This window comes from Otolemur garnettii, unplaced genomic scaffold (assembly GCF_000181295.1).
Source record: "Otolemur garnettii isolate 467f Iridium unplaced genomic scaffold, OtoGar3 scaffold00005, whole genome shotgun sequence".
Lineage (NCBI taxonomy): Eukaryota > Metazoa > Chordata > Mammalia > Primates > Galagidae > Otolemur > Otolemur garnettii.
Genome location: NW_003852400.1, coordinates 45,569,431 through 45,584,805, shown reverse-complemented (window position 1 = coordinate 45,584,805; position 15,375 = coordinate 45,569,431). Strand labels below are relative to the sequence as shown.

At 34.9% G+C, this 15,375-nt stretch overlaps 1 long non-coding RNA gene across 1 annotated transcript; it reads right to left on the bottom strand.

Annotated features, from left to right (window-relative positions):
- Positions 1-372: 372 nt before the first annotated feature.
- LOC111728188 lies at positions 373-6,723 on the bottom strand. The gene is made up of 3 exons (XR_002775565.1): positions 6,714-6,723; positions 4,409-4,411; positions 373-536 (listed from the first exon to the last, which is right to left on the bottom strand). It is a non-coding gene; the product is annotated as an uncharacterized LOC111728188 (long non-coding RNA).
- Between the last annotated feature and the right edge of the window lie 8,652 nt (positions 6,724-15,375).

The window sequence follows — 15,375 nt, the reverse complement described above, 5'->3', positions numbered from 1 at the left end:
ATTTTGCCTCTCGGCTTCTTAGTATCTCCTTTGCCCATGTTTAGTTATTTTTCCTCAGCAAGGCACAGAGTCACCCAGTGCCTGTCTGGCTCTCACTTGACCCGGTGCTATCATCATATATATTCTTTGTGCAAACTTGTCAGGAGGTGCACAAGAAGAAGCACCCAGATGCTTCAATTAACTTCTCAGAGGTTTCTAAGAAGTGCTCAGAGAGGTGGAAGACCATGTCTGCTAAAGAGAAAGGAAAATTTGAAGATATGGCAAAGGTGGACAAGGCCCATTATGAAAGAGAAATGAAAACCTGTATCTCTCCTAAAGGGGAAACAAAAAAGAAGTTCAGGGATCCCAATGCACCCAGAGGCCTCCTTCGGCCTTTTTCTTGTTCTGTTCTGAGTATCGCCCCCAAATCAAAGGAGAACATCCTGGCCTATCCATTGGTGATGTTGCAAAGAAGCTGGGAGAGATGTAGAATGACACTGCTGCAGATGACAAGCAGCCTTATGAAAAGAAGGCTGCAAAGCTGAAGGAAAAATACGCTGCATACTGAGCTAAAGGAAAGTCTGATACAGTGAAAAAGGGAGTCGTCAAGGCTGAGAAAAACAAGAAAAAGAAGGAAGATGAGGAAGAGGAGGGAGATGAAGAGGAGGAGGAAGATGATGATGAAGAAGATGATGGTGAATAAGTTGGTTCTAGCACAGTTTTTTTTCTTGTCTATAAAGCATTTAACCCCCCTGTACATAATTCACTCCTTTTAAAGAAAAAAAATTGAAATGTAAGGCTGTGTAAGACTTGTTTTTAAACTGTACAGTGTCTTTTTTTGTATAGTTAACACACTACCGAATATGTCTTTAGAGAGCCCTGTCCTGGTGGTACTTTCAATAGCCACTAACCTTGCCTGGTATAGTATGGGGGTTGTAAATTGGCATGGAAATTTAAAGCAGGTTCTTGTTGGTGCACAGCCCACATTCGTTATATATGGGGATGGTAGTTTGTTCATCTTCAGTTGTCTCTGATGCTGATTATACAAAATAATTGTTGTTCTGTTAACTGAATACCACTCTGTAATTGCAAAAAAAAGTTGCAGCTTTTTTGTTGACATTCTGAATGCTTCTAAGTAAATACAATTTTTTTTTTATTAAAAAAAAGAAATCCATAAGGGGTGGGGGAAAGAGAAGAAGGGTAAAAACCTACCTAGCAGGTACAAGTGAATGCCATTTGAGTGATGGGCACATTTATAGCCCTGACTAAAGCATAATAAAAGTTATCCATGTGACAAAAACATTTGCACTCCGTTAATATTTTGAAATTAAAAATGAAAGGAAAGAAAAAAATGTGCGGATATGAATTGACATTTTTCAAAAGAAGACATACAAATAACCAACAGATATGTAACAAAATGTTCAACATCATTAGTCATCAGAGAAATGCAAATCAAAACTATTCAAGATATCCTCTTACCACAGTTAAAATGGCTTTATTCAAAAGACAGGTAATATGGATTGCTGGTGAGGATGAAGAGAAAGGAGAACCCATATATGCTGTTGGTGGGAATGTAAATTAGTACAATCACTATGGAGAACAGGATGGAGATTCTTCTAAAAACTAAACTGGAACTACCATAAGCCCCAGCAATCTCACTGCTTGGTATATACCTAAAGAAAGGGAAATCAGTATATAAAAAAGATATCTGTACTCTCTTGCTTAATTCAGCACTATTCACAGTAGCCAAGAATCAACCTAAGTTTCCAACAACAACAGATGAAAGGATAAAGAAACTGTGGCACATATACATAATGGAACATTATAAAACCACAAAAAGAATGAAATGGTGCCACTTGCAATAGCATAGTTGGAACTGGAGAAGATTATGTTAAACAAAATAAGCCAAGCACAGGAAGACAAATCTCTCATGTTCTCATTCACATTGGACCTAAATATGAAAAACAAATAATCTCATGAAGATAGTAAGATGATGGCTACCTGGTGGTGGGAAGGTAGTGGGGAGGAGGAAAGAAAGTGGAAATGGTTAATGGATGCAAGAATGTAATCAGATAGTTAGACAGAATGAAGAATATTTGATAACACAACAAAGTGACTATAATTAATAGTATGTTAGAATATGTTTTAAAATAATTAAAAGAGTTATTTGATTCTCTACAGAGAATTCACATGTACTTATTTGATTCTCTACAGAGAATTCAAATTAATCAACAATAAAAGAGCAAAAAAATCCCATCTGTCGCTGGGCAAGAGATATGATTAGAACCTTTTCTGAAGAAGTCAGATGAATGGCCCAAAAACATGTGAAAAAAAATGTTCATTGTCCCTCATCATCAGACAAGTGCAAATCAAAATTACCCTGAGATATTACCTAATCCCAGTGGGAACAGCTTCCAACAGATTGGGGATCACAAAGTCCCAAATCTGCAGATGGTGGCATGGATGTGGAGAGAAGGGACCACTTGGTAAAATTGGGAACTAAAATAGCCTCTTTGGAAAGAATTATGTAGAATCCTCAACGAACTCCAAATAGACCCCCCATTTGATCCTGTAATTCCATTACTAGCTAGATATCTACCCAGAAGAAAAAGATAATTTTATCATAGGACATTTGCCCTAGATTGTTTATTGCCACTTAATTTACATTTGCCAGGATGTGGAATCAACCCAAGTGCCCATTAAACCATGAATGGATTAATAAATTGTGGTGGATATAAATGATGAAATACTATTTACCCATAAAAATGGAGACTTTAGGCTCAGCACCTGTGGCTCAAGTGGCTAAGGCACCAACCATGTACACCCAATATGAAGCCAGTAGATGAACTAATACACACTCACACAAGGAAAAAACTCAATTTAATTCAAGCTGGGGGAGGAGGAAAGGGAGAGGTCAAGAGAGAGGGGGATTAGTGTGCTCTCTTCTAATGGGCACAATATAAGGGTATATGGCACAACTCCTGGGTGAGGGGCACAACTACAACAAAGACCTGGTCCTTACCTAACAAATGCGAACATTGTAACCTAATCGTTTGTACCTTTATATTAATCTGAAATTTAAAAAAACCCAAAGAGTTAGTTGAATGTTTCTAACACAATGAAACAATAAATATCTGAACTGATGGATGCCCTAATTACCTGATTTGGTTAATTCACATTGCATGCCTGTGTCAAAACATCACATATGACTGATAAGGATATAGAACAATTATGTACCTATAATAATGATGTACTTATTAAATTATGAGCCTTATAAATTATATAGTCCAATGTTATGAATCAGCCAAAAAATGGGAATATTAGCATATTTATATTAAGGAATGCAGAGATATAAAGGTTAATAATTTTTAAAATTTGATTTTTATTAAGCTTACATTCCATAAAATTGGTTAATTTTGTTTTTAGGTTTGGGTTTAACTTTTTTTCTTTTTTTGGAAAAGAAAGAGATGGTTCTCTTATAGGGGATGAGAAAAGTGATTTCTCCCCTGCAGAGGTAGAGATGTGACTTTTTGAAGTTCCTGTGTGGGCCTCCAAATGATAGCTTTGGCAAATGCTCAGTTTCTTAGTAGGTGCTGATCACAGGATAAGAAAAGAGTTTCTCTAGGCCAATTTTAGAATATAAAAGTATAAGTTCATTTTATATTAGAGAACAGAAAGAGAGTGGGGAGAAGAGATGAGAAAGAGAGAGAGCAGAGAACAGAGAGTAGGGAGTGAGAGAAGAGAAGGGTAGGGAAAGAGGAGAGAAAAGGAGCTAGAGAATAGTGTGGCATTCCAAAGAAAGAAAGGAAGAATGCCAGGGGGGTTTAAATTTTTTAAATTTATAATAATAATTATTATTGTTATTATTTGTAGAGATGGTTATGTCACTGTGTTGCTCAGGCTAGTCTTGAACTCCTGGCCTTAAATGATCCTCTCATCTATAAGTATGAGCCACTGTCTCCAGGAAGATCTTAACATTTAAGTCTTCAATCTACTCTGAGTTACTTTTTGTATATGGTTTGAGATGTGGATCTAATTTCATTCTTCTGCATGTGGACATGCATTTATTGAAGAGACTATCCTTTCTTCATTGTGTATTCTTGGCATCTTTGTGGAAGATCAGTTGACTGACTGCAAATGCAATGACTTATTTTCTGAGTTCTCTATTCAGTTCTATCAGTCTATATGTGTGTATTTATGTTTGAATCACCCTGTTTTGATTTCCATTGCTTTGTAGTATATTTTGAAATTAGGTGATGTGATGCCTCAAATTAGGTCTCCCATTTGACCTCACAATGTCACTACTAGACAGAAGAAAAAGAAAACATTTATTATAAAGACATTTGCACTAATTGTTTACTGCACTCAACGTATAATCTCCAAGATGTAGAAACAATCTAAATGCCCAACAACTCAGGAATGGATTAACAAACTGTGGTATATGTATACTGTGGAATACTATTCAGCCATAAAAAAGATAGTGACTCTTTTGTATTAACCTGGATGGAGTTAAAACACATTCTTCTTAGTAAAATATCACAATAATCAAAAAGCAAATATCCAATGTACTCAATACTAGTACAAAGCCAGTAGGTAATCTAATTCATGCCAGCAGAGGAGAAAAACTCATTTCAATTCAAGCTGGGGAGAGGGGTAATAAGAGAGGAGGAGACAGGAGAATGAGAAGGGGTTTGAGTTGCTCCCACTTAATGGGCATAATGTACAGATATACGGCATACTTTTTGGTTTGGGATACAACTACAAGAGGGACTCTACCTAACAAATTCAAATATTGTGACCTGTTTATTTGTAGCCTTTCATTAACCAGAAACAATTTTTTTTCTCATTTATTTTGTGTCTCTTAATTTTTTACATCAATGTTTTATAGTTTTCAGGGTATAGGTCTTTCACTTCTCTGGTTAAATGCCTAAGTATTTTTTATGTTATTTTAAATGGAATTGTTTTGTCATTTTTTTGGATAGTTACTTGTTATTGCATAGATATGCAACTAATTTTTGTGTGTTGATTTTGATCTTGCAACTTTACTGATTTTGATTAATTTTTCACAGTTTTTGATGGAGTCTATACCATGTGAAAAAAGAGAAATTTTCTTTACTCTTTTTGCTTTGAATTATTCCCTTCCTTCCTTCCTTCCTTCTTTCCTTCCTTCCTTCCTTCCTTTCTTTCTTTTCTTTCTTTCTCTTTAAATCAACTGCTCTGAATAGGACATTCAATACCATGTTGAATAGAAGTGGTGAGAGTGAGCATCCTTGACATATTCTTTTTTTTTAATTTGAGACAGAGTCTCATTTTGTTGCCCTTGGTAAAGTGTGATGGCGTTACAGCACATAGCAACCTCAAACTTCAAACTCTTGGCTTAAGCGATTCTCTTGCTTCAGCCTCCCTTGTAGCTGGTGCCCACCACAATGCCTGGCTATTTTAGAGATGAGTTCTCAGTCTGGCTTAGGCTGGTCTTGAACCCACAAGCTCTGGCAATCCACCCACCTCGGCCTTCCAAGTGATAGGATTATAGGTATGAACCATCACACTCCCTCCCCCTGACATGTTTTTGATCTTAAAGGAAAAGCTTCTACCTTTCATTGTTGAGTCTCATGTTAGCTGTGGACTTGTCATATGTGATCTTTTTATTTTGAGGGACATTCTTTCTATACTTAATTTTTGAGAATATTTATCATAGAGGGTTACTAAATTTTTTCAAATGTTTCAAATGTTTTCTTTTTTGTGTGTGTCTACTAAGAATATCATATCTTCTTTGTTCTTCATTTTGTTAATATGGTATATCACACTTTTTTATGTTGAAACATTCTCACTTCTTATTTTCAGGGGAAAATCCCACTTATTTATGGTGTTTGATTTTTTTTTTTAAATGTGCTAAGTTCAGTTTGCTGAATATTTTGTTGTGGATTTTTGCATGTATGTGTAATAGAGATATTGTCCTATAATTTTCCCCCTTTCATTTTTAATTTCAAAATATTAATGAGGTGCAAATGTTTTTGTCACATGGATAACTTTTATTATGCTTTAGTCAGAGCTATAAATGTGCCCATCACTCAAATGGCATTCACTTGTACCTGCTAGGTAGGTTTTTACCCTTCTTCTCTTTCCCCCACCCCTTATGGATTTCTTTTTTTTAATAAAAAGTGATCTCTAAGTGATCTTAAGATCACTAATGAAGTCCAATTCCAAGAAGCTTAATTTTAGGCTAAATTTTGTTATCTTCAAAAGTATAATAACTAACAAAGGACATACTTATTCAATTATTGTGCTGTGTGATACTGTCTATCTTATATAATAATAGCCTCAGAAGGTTTACATATAAAACTGTACTATAGTATTTACCATAAAACTGAAGACAATTTCTTAAGACACACAATTAATATATATTATTTTATCATTTTAACTAATTTCTATTTTCTATTAGAGATTAGGAATGAACACACATATTTCTTACAAAATATTTGTAACAATTTTTAAGTAAAATACTCCTTACATGTCAAAAAAAAATTTGGAAATTATATTTTCTCTTAAAATTGCTTACTAAATCCTTTATGTCTAGTTTATAAGGCATAGTCTAGAATACCTCTCAGATCCCTTCCCAAGATTGTATACTTCCAAAAAAGAAAGCAGATTTCATTCATTACCAACCCAACTCTGCCCTATTAGGAAGCAAATGAGTAGACACTTCTGGATTACTTTACCCATAACGAATGCACAGAATATTGCCGGTTCCTCCCAGAGGGTCACAAAGATAGGAGATAGCTCTGAAAAGAAAAGTGCTAGTCCCTGGGGGTTAGAATCCTTATACCTGTCAGAAAGTTAAACACATCTCAGCTGAAGGCAGCTTTTCACTTAGACTTTCAAAAATGAAGATTCTTTTGATGGATTAAAAAACCACATCATTTAAGATAGATGCAAAGGTAGTTTGCTACATATATACACAAACGCATACATGCACATACACATATTTCAAGATGTGTACAAATAAAGGATATATATATATATGTATAGGTTGCTTTAGCAAAAATAGAGGAATATCTACTTATAAAATTGTATCTTCCCACATTGTCATGTTATTTCAACTATATTTGTCTAAATGCAAGATTCCCAAATTCACTTTTGACTGAGGGCTCTACTATTACTGTGAGAAATATAAAAATACTTAGCTATATCTGCCTAACTAGGGTAAGTTGCAAGATCTTAAATAATATTGATGATTTTATTATATAATGAGTTGATTAGTGTGCAGTATCATATCTTTTTAAAATTATGCCATGATTCAAATAGTTCAGGCTAAACTGGAAAATCACCCAGGGCTAGTTTCTATTTGTCCTTTGGAAAGGACATGAAGACACATTTTTATTTTTGTGGTTTCCTATAGTTTAGCAATACTACCTATCATTTTAATTTGCAGAATGGAGGGTGGGAGTGGGGCTAATTGAGGCATTCCATAAAGAAGGAACCTCAATGATATACTCACCCTCCCAAGATTCAAAGTTAGAACAATGTACTTGGTTATGTAGATGGCCCTGGCTAACATCCATTGGCAGGAAGGAACACTAAGAGTTAAAATGTGCTCTCCACAAGAAAGCTGATGAATCAAGTTCAACACAGAGCCATATGCATTCATGGGCAATGGTGAATTCCAACACAGGATCTGCTCTGCAGGTAGGTGCACCCTGGTGTGATTTATTCATTGGGGAAAAATGAATGTTATGAACGAAGAGAATTATATCATTTGAGCTCATGGTTGTAGCACATTTGCAATTGCAGACATGAGGTCTCAGCAAGTACCTTGCTACCATTGTGAGACCACAAGTAAATTGCCCCTGCAGTGTCCCCTTCTCTTTTTATTTATTTACTTATTCATTTATTTATTTATTTTTGAGACAGAGTCTCACTTTATCACCCTTGGTGATATGCCGTGCCTCATAGCTCACAGTGACCTCAAACTTTTGGGCTCAAATGATTCTCTTGCTTCAGCCTCCCGAGTAGCTGGAACTACATGTGCTCACCATAACACCTGGCTAGTTTTTAGAGATGGGGTCTTGCTCTTGCTCAGGCTGGTCTCCAACTCCTGAGTTCAAGCAATCCACCTGCCTAGGCCTCCAAGAGTGCTAAGATTACGGGCATGATCCACCATGCCCGGCCTCTGTTCTCTTTATTTTTTAAAGGAGATTATTGTTCAAGTAGGGTAGACATTTCTCTTAAAAGATAGATATGTGGGGGTTAATTGGTGATACAGATTCAGTGCTTAGCAGTGTCTAACACTTATATGCTCTCTATGCAATTACTAAAAATAAGTTACTGGTTATTACTGGTTATCTTGGGTATGAGCACAGCTCTAAGTGAATTTAGACAGTAGCTTGTAGTGCCTAACGTTCTATAGTTCCCCCCAAATTTTAAAAACAGCATGTCATTTAATTACTCTCCCCACTTCAGCATTCTAATTTGTAATACTGGAGATACAATAGCACCTTCACACATTTGTGATTATGAAAGACACTGATGACTTTGTAAGCACCACATAAACTTCAATGAATTGTGTATATAGTAAGTATTACCCTTATCATGATTAGGAGCTGAGATCCATGGAGGCACATACATGGCAGAAGTAAAGTCTTGGTGGCTTTATCCCAAACAAATTAAATGGACATTCTGAAGATCCCAATATGCAGACAAGAACCAATGAAATTAAGTGACAGAGAAGGAATGGTGATGTTTTTCAAATAGATCTAGGCAGCCAGGCACAGTGGCTCACACCTGTAATCCTAGCACCCTGGGAGGCCAAAGCAGGAGGATCCTTTGAGCTCAGGAGTTTGAGACCAGCCTCAGCAAGAGAGAGACCCTATCTCTACTAAAAATAGAAAAATTAGTTAAGCATTGTGATGGTGCCTGTAGTCCCAGCTAGTCGGGAGGCTGAGGCAGGAGGATTGGTTGAGCCCAGAAGTTTGAGGTGGTTGTGACCCCATGGTACTCTAGCCCAGGCAACAGAGACACAAATAAATAACAAATGAATAGCTTTAGGTGATTGTATCTAAGTATAATTAGATATAATTTGTATTTACTAAGCACTAAAATGAATTAAATGCATTTATTAATCACATGTGATAAGCCTGACACAAACTAAGCCTTACAAGAACAGAGGCTGGTCTGTCTTTGGTACCATTTTATCCCAGTGTCTAGCTTTGAGAAAATGAACAATATAGGGTTTGCTATGTTGAGGGATACACCAAAATGACAGAGATGGTCCCTACAGTAGTCTCCCTTCCTCTCTTCCTTTATGGAGAAGGCATTGCACGGTAGACACTCTGTTAGACACTGCAGGAAAAGGAAAATTCAAAACAGACCATTTCATTGACAAGCTAACAGACCAGAGTGTGGTTTATATCTAGGAAGATAAGATGATTATAATACAATTTGACAAATGATATAACAAAGCATAAACAGTGCTATTAGAGACTCAAGGACAGAGCACTACACTTTGCCTAAATTAGAGTAGCAAATTCTCTAAAAATAACCTCTGAAGAGTAACATAAGGCTGTGTGTCCATAAGTGATAGAATAGATAACTGTAAGAACGCAGAATTAGAAGACTATTTTTCATCACATATCTAAGAATATATTGCACAATATCCTTAGCTAACAAGAAAAATCATTTCATACCTGGCCTATGCAGCAATGAGAAAATAAATATGAAATCTCTTTGAGGAAATCCTTTGTAGTCAGGCACTTGGTGCCAGGTTGGTGCCCAACTGAATCCCAAATTAGAAAGTGCAAAGCTCTTTCATCATAACAATAGTTTTGAGCATTCACATATTATTAATGCATATGCAGTTTTAAATCTTAGACAATATTTTTCTATGCCAAGAAAATGGAGGAACACTTTGTGCCCCTTAAACCATAAATTCAGCTTTCCTTGCTATTCCTGCTGGGAACTACTGGAGTCTTTCAGCCAGTGTAGGAGATGTTTTCTCCTCTTCCACACGTGAGACAACTGCAAACTTCAGCTCCTGGCTCTCAGTCTTCAGCTCCATTTCTACTCCCATTTTTGCTCTTATTGATTTCAGTATCCCTTCTTCTTGAATTCCTCTTCTCCAAATTCCTGGTCCTCTCACTTTTCACTCCCTCTTTCACATCCTAAATTGTATGTTACCGCCAGAACATTGACACAACCGTCTCTGCATTTTGGACATCCCATTTGTTGAACATGTGCTTCCCCGTTCCCACAATTCAACATACCCTCTGCGCATGTAACCCAGCAGCAAGTCCAGTTGCTGCTATGTGAAACACACTCATATCACTCATCTCATATCCACTTTTCTCTCTCTCTTCTTATATTTAAACTATCATTAATTATTTAGATGCTAATAAACTTATAATGATAGCTGAAAAAGTCAGTAACAATTCCAACAAAAATATTAGCACAGTTAAGAAGATGTGATAAATTTCTTATTAAAGAAAAATTAGAGTAAATGTAAGATTTATTTACTTTAAAAAGGGGAGCAAAGCTTAAAAGAAAATGCAAAGAAGGCTTAAAGCACCTTATTTACAGAGTGAAAGGCAATAATCTGTATGAACCAACACAAGGTCCACATTGTACTGACATTGCTCTCTTCATGATCACATATGACCTAATTTATGTTACAGAAACAAGTTTAGAGTAAATGAAACTTATCTATAAACTCTCTAAAAGCCAATATTCTATGAAGGTAAATTTTATATTTGTCAAGAAATTTCAAAATCATTTGGTTCCTTAATTAATATGAATGAATTTATATACAAAGAAGAGTCAGATAATTTGCATTTTAGTATTATTGTGCCATGTAAGAACCATGTGATCTTTAGCTAACTGCTTATTTAGTCAATAACTTCTTTTTAACAAAAGAAAAAATAATTGCACCTGAATTTCTCTCATCATAGAATTGACGTGATGATCAAATGAGATGTAGTGAGTATGAAGAATTGTAATGAACATAACAAGAATAAAAGTACTTTGAACAGTAAAAATACCAGATAGATATAAAATGTGTAGATTATTAAGAAGAAAATCACATCACTGGCAACTGTACAGCCTTCAGTATGCTCCTCTATGAAACTTTGCATTTAAACAGAGCCATTATCCAAATTCCCAAGGGATGAAGACCTATCTTTTCATAAAACCAAAGCTTATCACAAGAGGGCAAAGGGAAAAATCCTGCAACTCAACAATTATAAACATGTTGTGAATCATCTTGAAAAGTGAGATACATTTCTATTGCCAGTAACAGTGACATGCTGCATAAAAGCTCTCTCCATGACTAAGAAGTACAAATTTGGTAATAATTTTATACAGTCATTTCCTCTTTTGCAAGGAACTGAGGCAGTATTATAAGTAGTCACAATGCAAATCACTCTTTCAAACTAAAGTCCAAACATAAGCATACTTATATCTATACCAATATCATCTCATACGTCTATATTTTTAATTTTGAAAGGACAATGCAGAAGAGAAGGCTGAGATTCAATATATTAAGGGAGGATTTGGGCATGTTGGTAAGGTTCATGCCAATGAATACATAGTTCAAAACTGAATATAGAGCAACAGAGAAAGTTCCTTAGATTCTATCAATCTCACAGGCAAGCACTGAAAAAAAATGACTGGAGGTGATGGATTTTAAAATGGACTCAATTACCGAGTGATTTGATGGCCTTGAAATAAAAATCAGAGGGATGGATGAAAGAATACAGACATTGGAGGAATCCAATTTGGGGTTTAAACGAGACTTGAAAACCTCAGAGTAGCAGATTGCTGTCATAATTAGACAGTAATGTTTCACTTCATTTTAAAAATGAATCAATGGAAAGGCAGTCGGGGGGTGGGGAGAAAAAAAAACTAATCTACATCTGCTTGGTCCTCTCATGAGTGCAGGAATTAGAACCTGAAAGAAAATGGTAGGAATATTTGGACATGCCTTTTGGCTTCATTCATTTATTTTTATTTATTTATTTATTTATTTATTTATTTATTTTTGGAGACAGAGCCTCAAGCTGTCCCCCTGGGTAGAGTGCTGTGACATCACAGCTCACAGCAACCTCCAACTCCTGGGCTCAAGCGAGTCTCCTGCCTCTGTCTCCCAAGTAGCTGGAACCACAGGCACCCACCACAATGCCTGGCTATTTTTTTTGGTTACAGCCATCATTGTTGTTTGGTGGGCCCAGGCTGGATTGGAACCTGCCACCTTAGGTGTATGTGGCTGGCGCCTTAGCCACTTGAGCAACAGGCGCCAAGCCACATTCATTTATTTTTAAATCAGTCATGTAATATGCAAATAACTAATGAGTACCTTCCAGGTGAAAGATATAATGTTAGGCATGAAACTATAAATAAAAGCACAAACCAAAGGCTAAAACTGAGAAGTGTGATCCATAAAACAAATGCATCAAATGTCCACATAAATAGAACACTTTGGGAGATCTCTCCTACTGATACATTCATTCTTAATATAATTAATTTTAATAAAAAAGTCATGTGTAGAGTTTAAAATATTTAACACTGAAACACATACACACACATACACAAACACAGTCCTTGCCCAAACCCAAGACCTAAAACCTATACCATAGAGATAATAATTATTAACAGTTACCATATATGAATGACATACCTAAAACAATACAGGAATTTCACTATCCATATGGGTCTGCCACTTGCTTTTGTTTTGCTAAACAGTACATTTTGAAGTTTTTCTGTTTGCACAAAATTATGTAACTTTTTTCAGCTGCTTAGTTTCCCATCATATGTCTGTTGCTTAGTTTTTAATAGCATGAATAAATATGCAATTTAAAAATTATCCTATTGCAAAAATGCTCAATATGCAGATATTCATATCTTTCTGTTGCTCAGTTTTTCCACTGGGTAAATTTCTGAAATGAAAAGTCTAGTTCAAAAAGATATACATTTCAAATTTAGATCCATGGTGCCAAATATGCACAACATATATATATTTACATTTCCTAGTCGCTCCCACTATACTCTTGTCACTAAGTATTAATATTGGACCAATAATTAATTGGTCAATAACACCAAGTATTATAAAACTATGCAATCTTTGTCAAATGGATAAATCCTAAAGTATATCTTGTTTAGGGTGTCTTTAATATGAGAAAGGCTGTATGTTTTTACATGTGTACTGACTGTTTATTACTCTGTGAATTGCCTCATTCTTTGGATTGTTTTGTCTTGATGATTTGAAATGAATCTGAACTCAAGCAAGCAAAGGATATCTGGCTTACCATTTCCTAGGATGATATGCTTTCCCCCTGTGTTTTCATCTGTTATATACTTTTATGGTCCAACCATCTTTACATTCTTAGGGTGGACTTGAGTTGATCACATTTTACTATTTTTATAAATCCAATATTACAGTTGAGATTTTAGCATCAATAATCATGAACACTAATGTTCTTTAGTTTCTTTCTTTTTTCTTTTTTTGGTCCTTTGTTAGCTTTTGACATTGACTTGGGGAAACTGAAAAATGTCTTTTTCCATGTATGATCTAAAATTGTTAAAATAGGCTGGTGCCTCACAGGCTCAAAGGAGTAAGGTGCTGGCCCCTTATGCAGGAGGTGGTGGGTTTAAACCTAGCCCTGGCCAAAAACTGCAAAATAAATAAATAAATAAATATAAATAAATAAATAAAATTGTTAAAATAACCTATGCTCCCTACAGATTTGAAAGAATTGATAAATTGAGGAAAATGTTTTTGATGGTGTAAGAATGACTTTTGTGATTTTCTCAGTTTCTTCTATAATAATTCTTATGTTTACTTTAATGCATTCTTATTTTTTTCATTTGTACTTTTATAGAAAATGATCCATTTGAAGTGTACAATTTATATCTTAAGTGTATATTTATTTTACATTATGTCAATTAATTTCCTTACTTTTAATTTACTGTTTTTGGTTCTTAGACTTATAATTACATCCAATTTTTAATTTGCTTTTTTTGTAGTTAGACTTCTAACTTTGCATGTTCTGATTTCTCATTTTTTCTTGAATTAAGTGAATGGGTTACCCTAGCATATCAAATTTTCCTACAACTAGCTATTAGATTTTTTCATATTTATAAATTTTTTACCTAAGTTAATACTTATAATATATTTTATCATTTCTTTCTATTGAATACCTATTATTTTCATTTTTTCTTATGTAGATTTTTAAGACTATGTATTTTCTCTAAAGATAACTATGGTTATACCCCATATGTCCTAATTTGTGGACTCATTTTCCACATTAATCTTTTGTAAATACTCTGAGATCTGTTTTACTCCCCTCTCCCCTCTTTTTTCAATTTCAGGTTAACGTGAGTGTACGAACCACCAAATCGCAATATTTGAGTTTGTTAGATAAAGTCCCTCTTGTAATTATATCTTGCACCCCAAAGGTGTGCCATACACCCCTACAGTGTGTCCATTCCCTTCTCCCTCAGTCCTCCTCCTCCCAACGTGAATTAAAATGAGTTTTTCTCCTATGTAGGTGTGAATTAGATCATATACTGTTTTCATATTAGTATTGGGTACCTTGGATATTTGGTTTTTCATTTTTGTAAATATTTTACTGAGAAGAATGCATGCCAAACTTTTGAAAAAGATGGGAGGGATGTTTCTATTTTTAGATAATTCTAAATCTCTTCCTTTTAAGTGTTCCTCCTGCTTTTACTGGCATAAGTGACTAGTGGGCATATGTTTTTTACAAAGTAAAATTTTAAGCCCAATTTTATGACCCCAAATTTAAATTCTTGAGTAATAAAGCACAAAATTAATATGAACATATTACAAATATACTCAGAACTCAAAGTTATCTTTTTAAAAATCTTTTATTGTTCACTTATTTGCCAGTGCTTCCATTTTAAAGACAGAATAATTAAATTATTTTATATATTTCATATGTATAAAATATGTTTCTTTTATTTTAAGGAGAAACATTCCTTAAAACATTCTGACCTCTCTGAGATTGTGAAGCATTGTGACCTCTCTGACATTGTGCGCTAGTTTGATTGCAGATTCTTTCATTGTGATGAGTAAAGTAATGATATATTTTTCTATTAATGGCATCTTAGCTTCAGTGAAATGTGGTATTAGTATATCAGCAACAGGTATATTCTGTGACATGATCTATTAAAATCAGTTCACCGACCTAGTAAAAACCATGTGTTATTCATTGTCTGTTCACATCTAACCCTGGGACCATTTAGTTAAGATCTATAAAATTATACCTCGAGAATGTAATTTAATCAAACTATTTCTGAATTCTTGAAATGACTTAAGAAATAGTATATCGGGGTAGCGCCTGTGGCTCAAAGTAGTAAGGCACAAGCCCCATATGGTGGAGGTGGCGA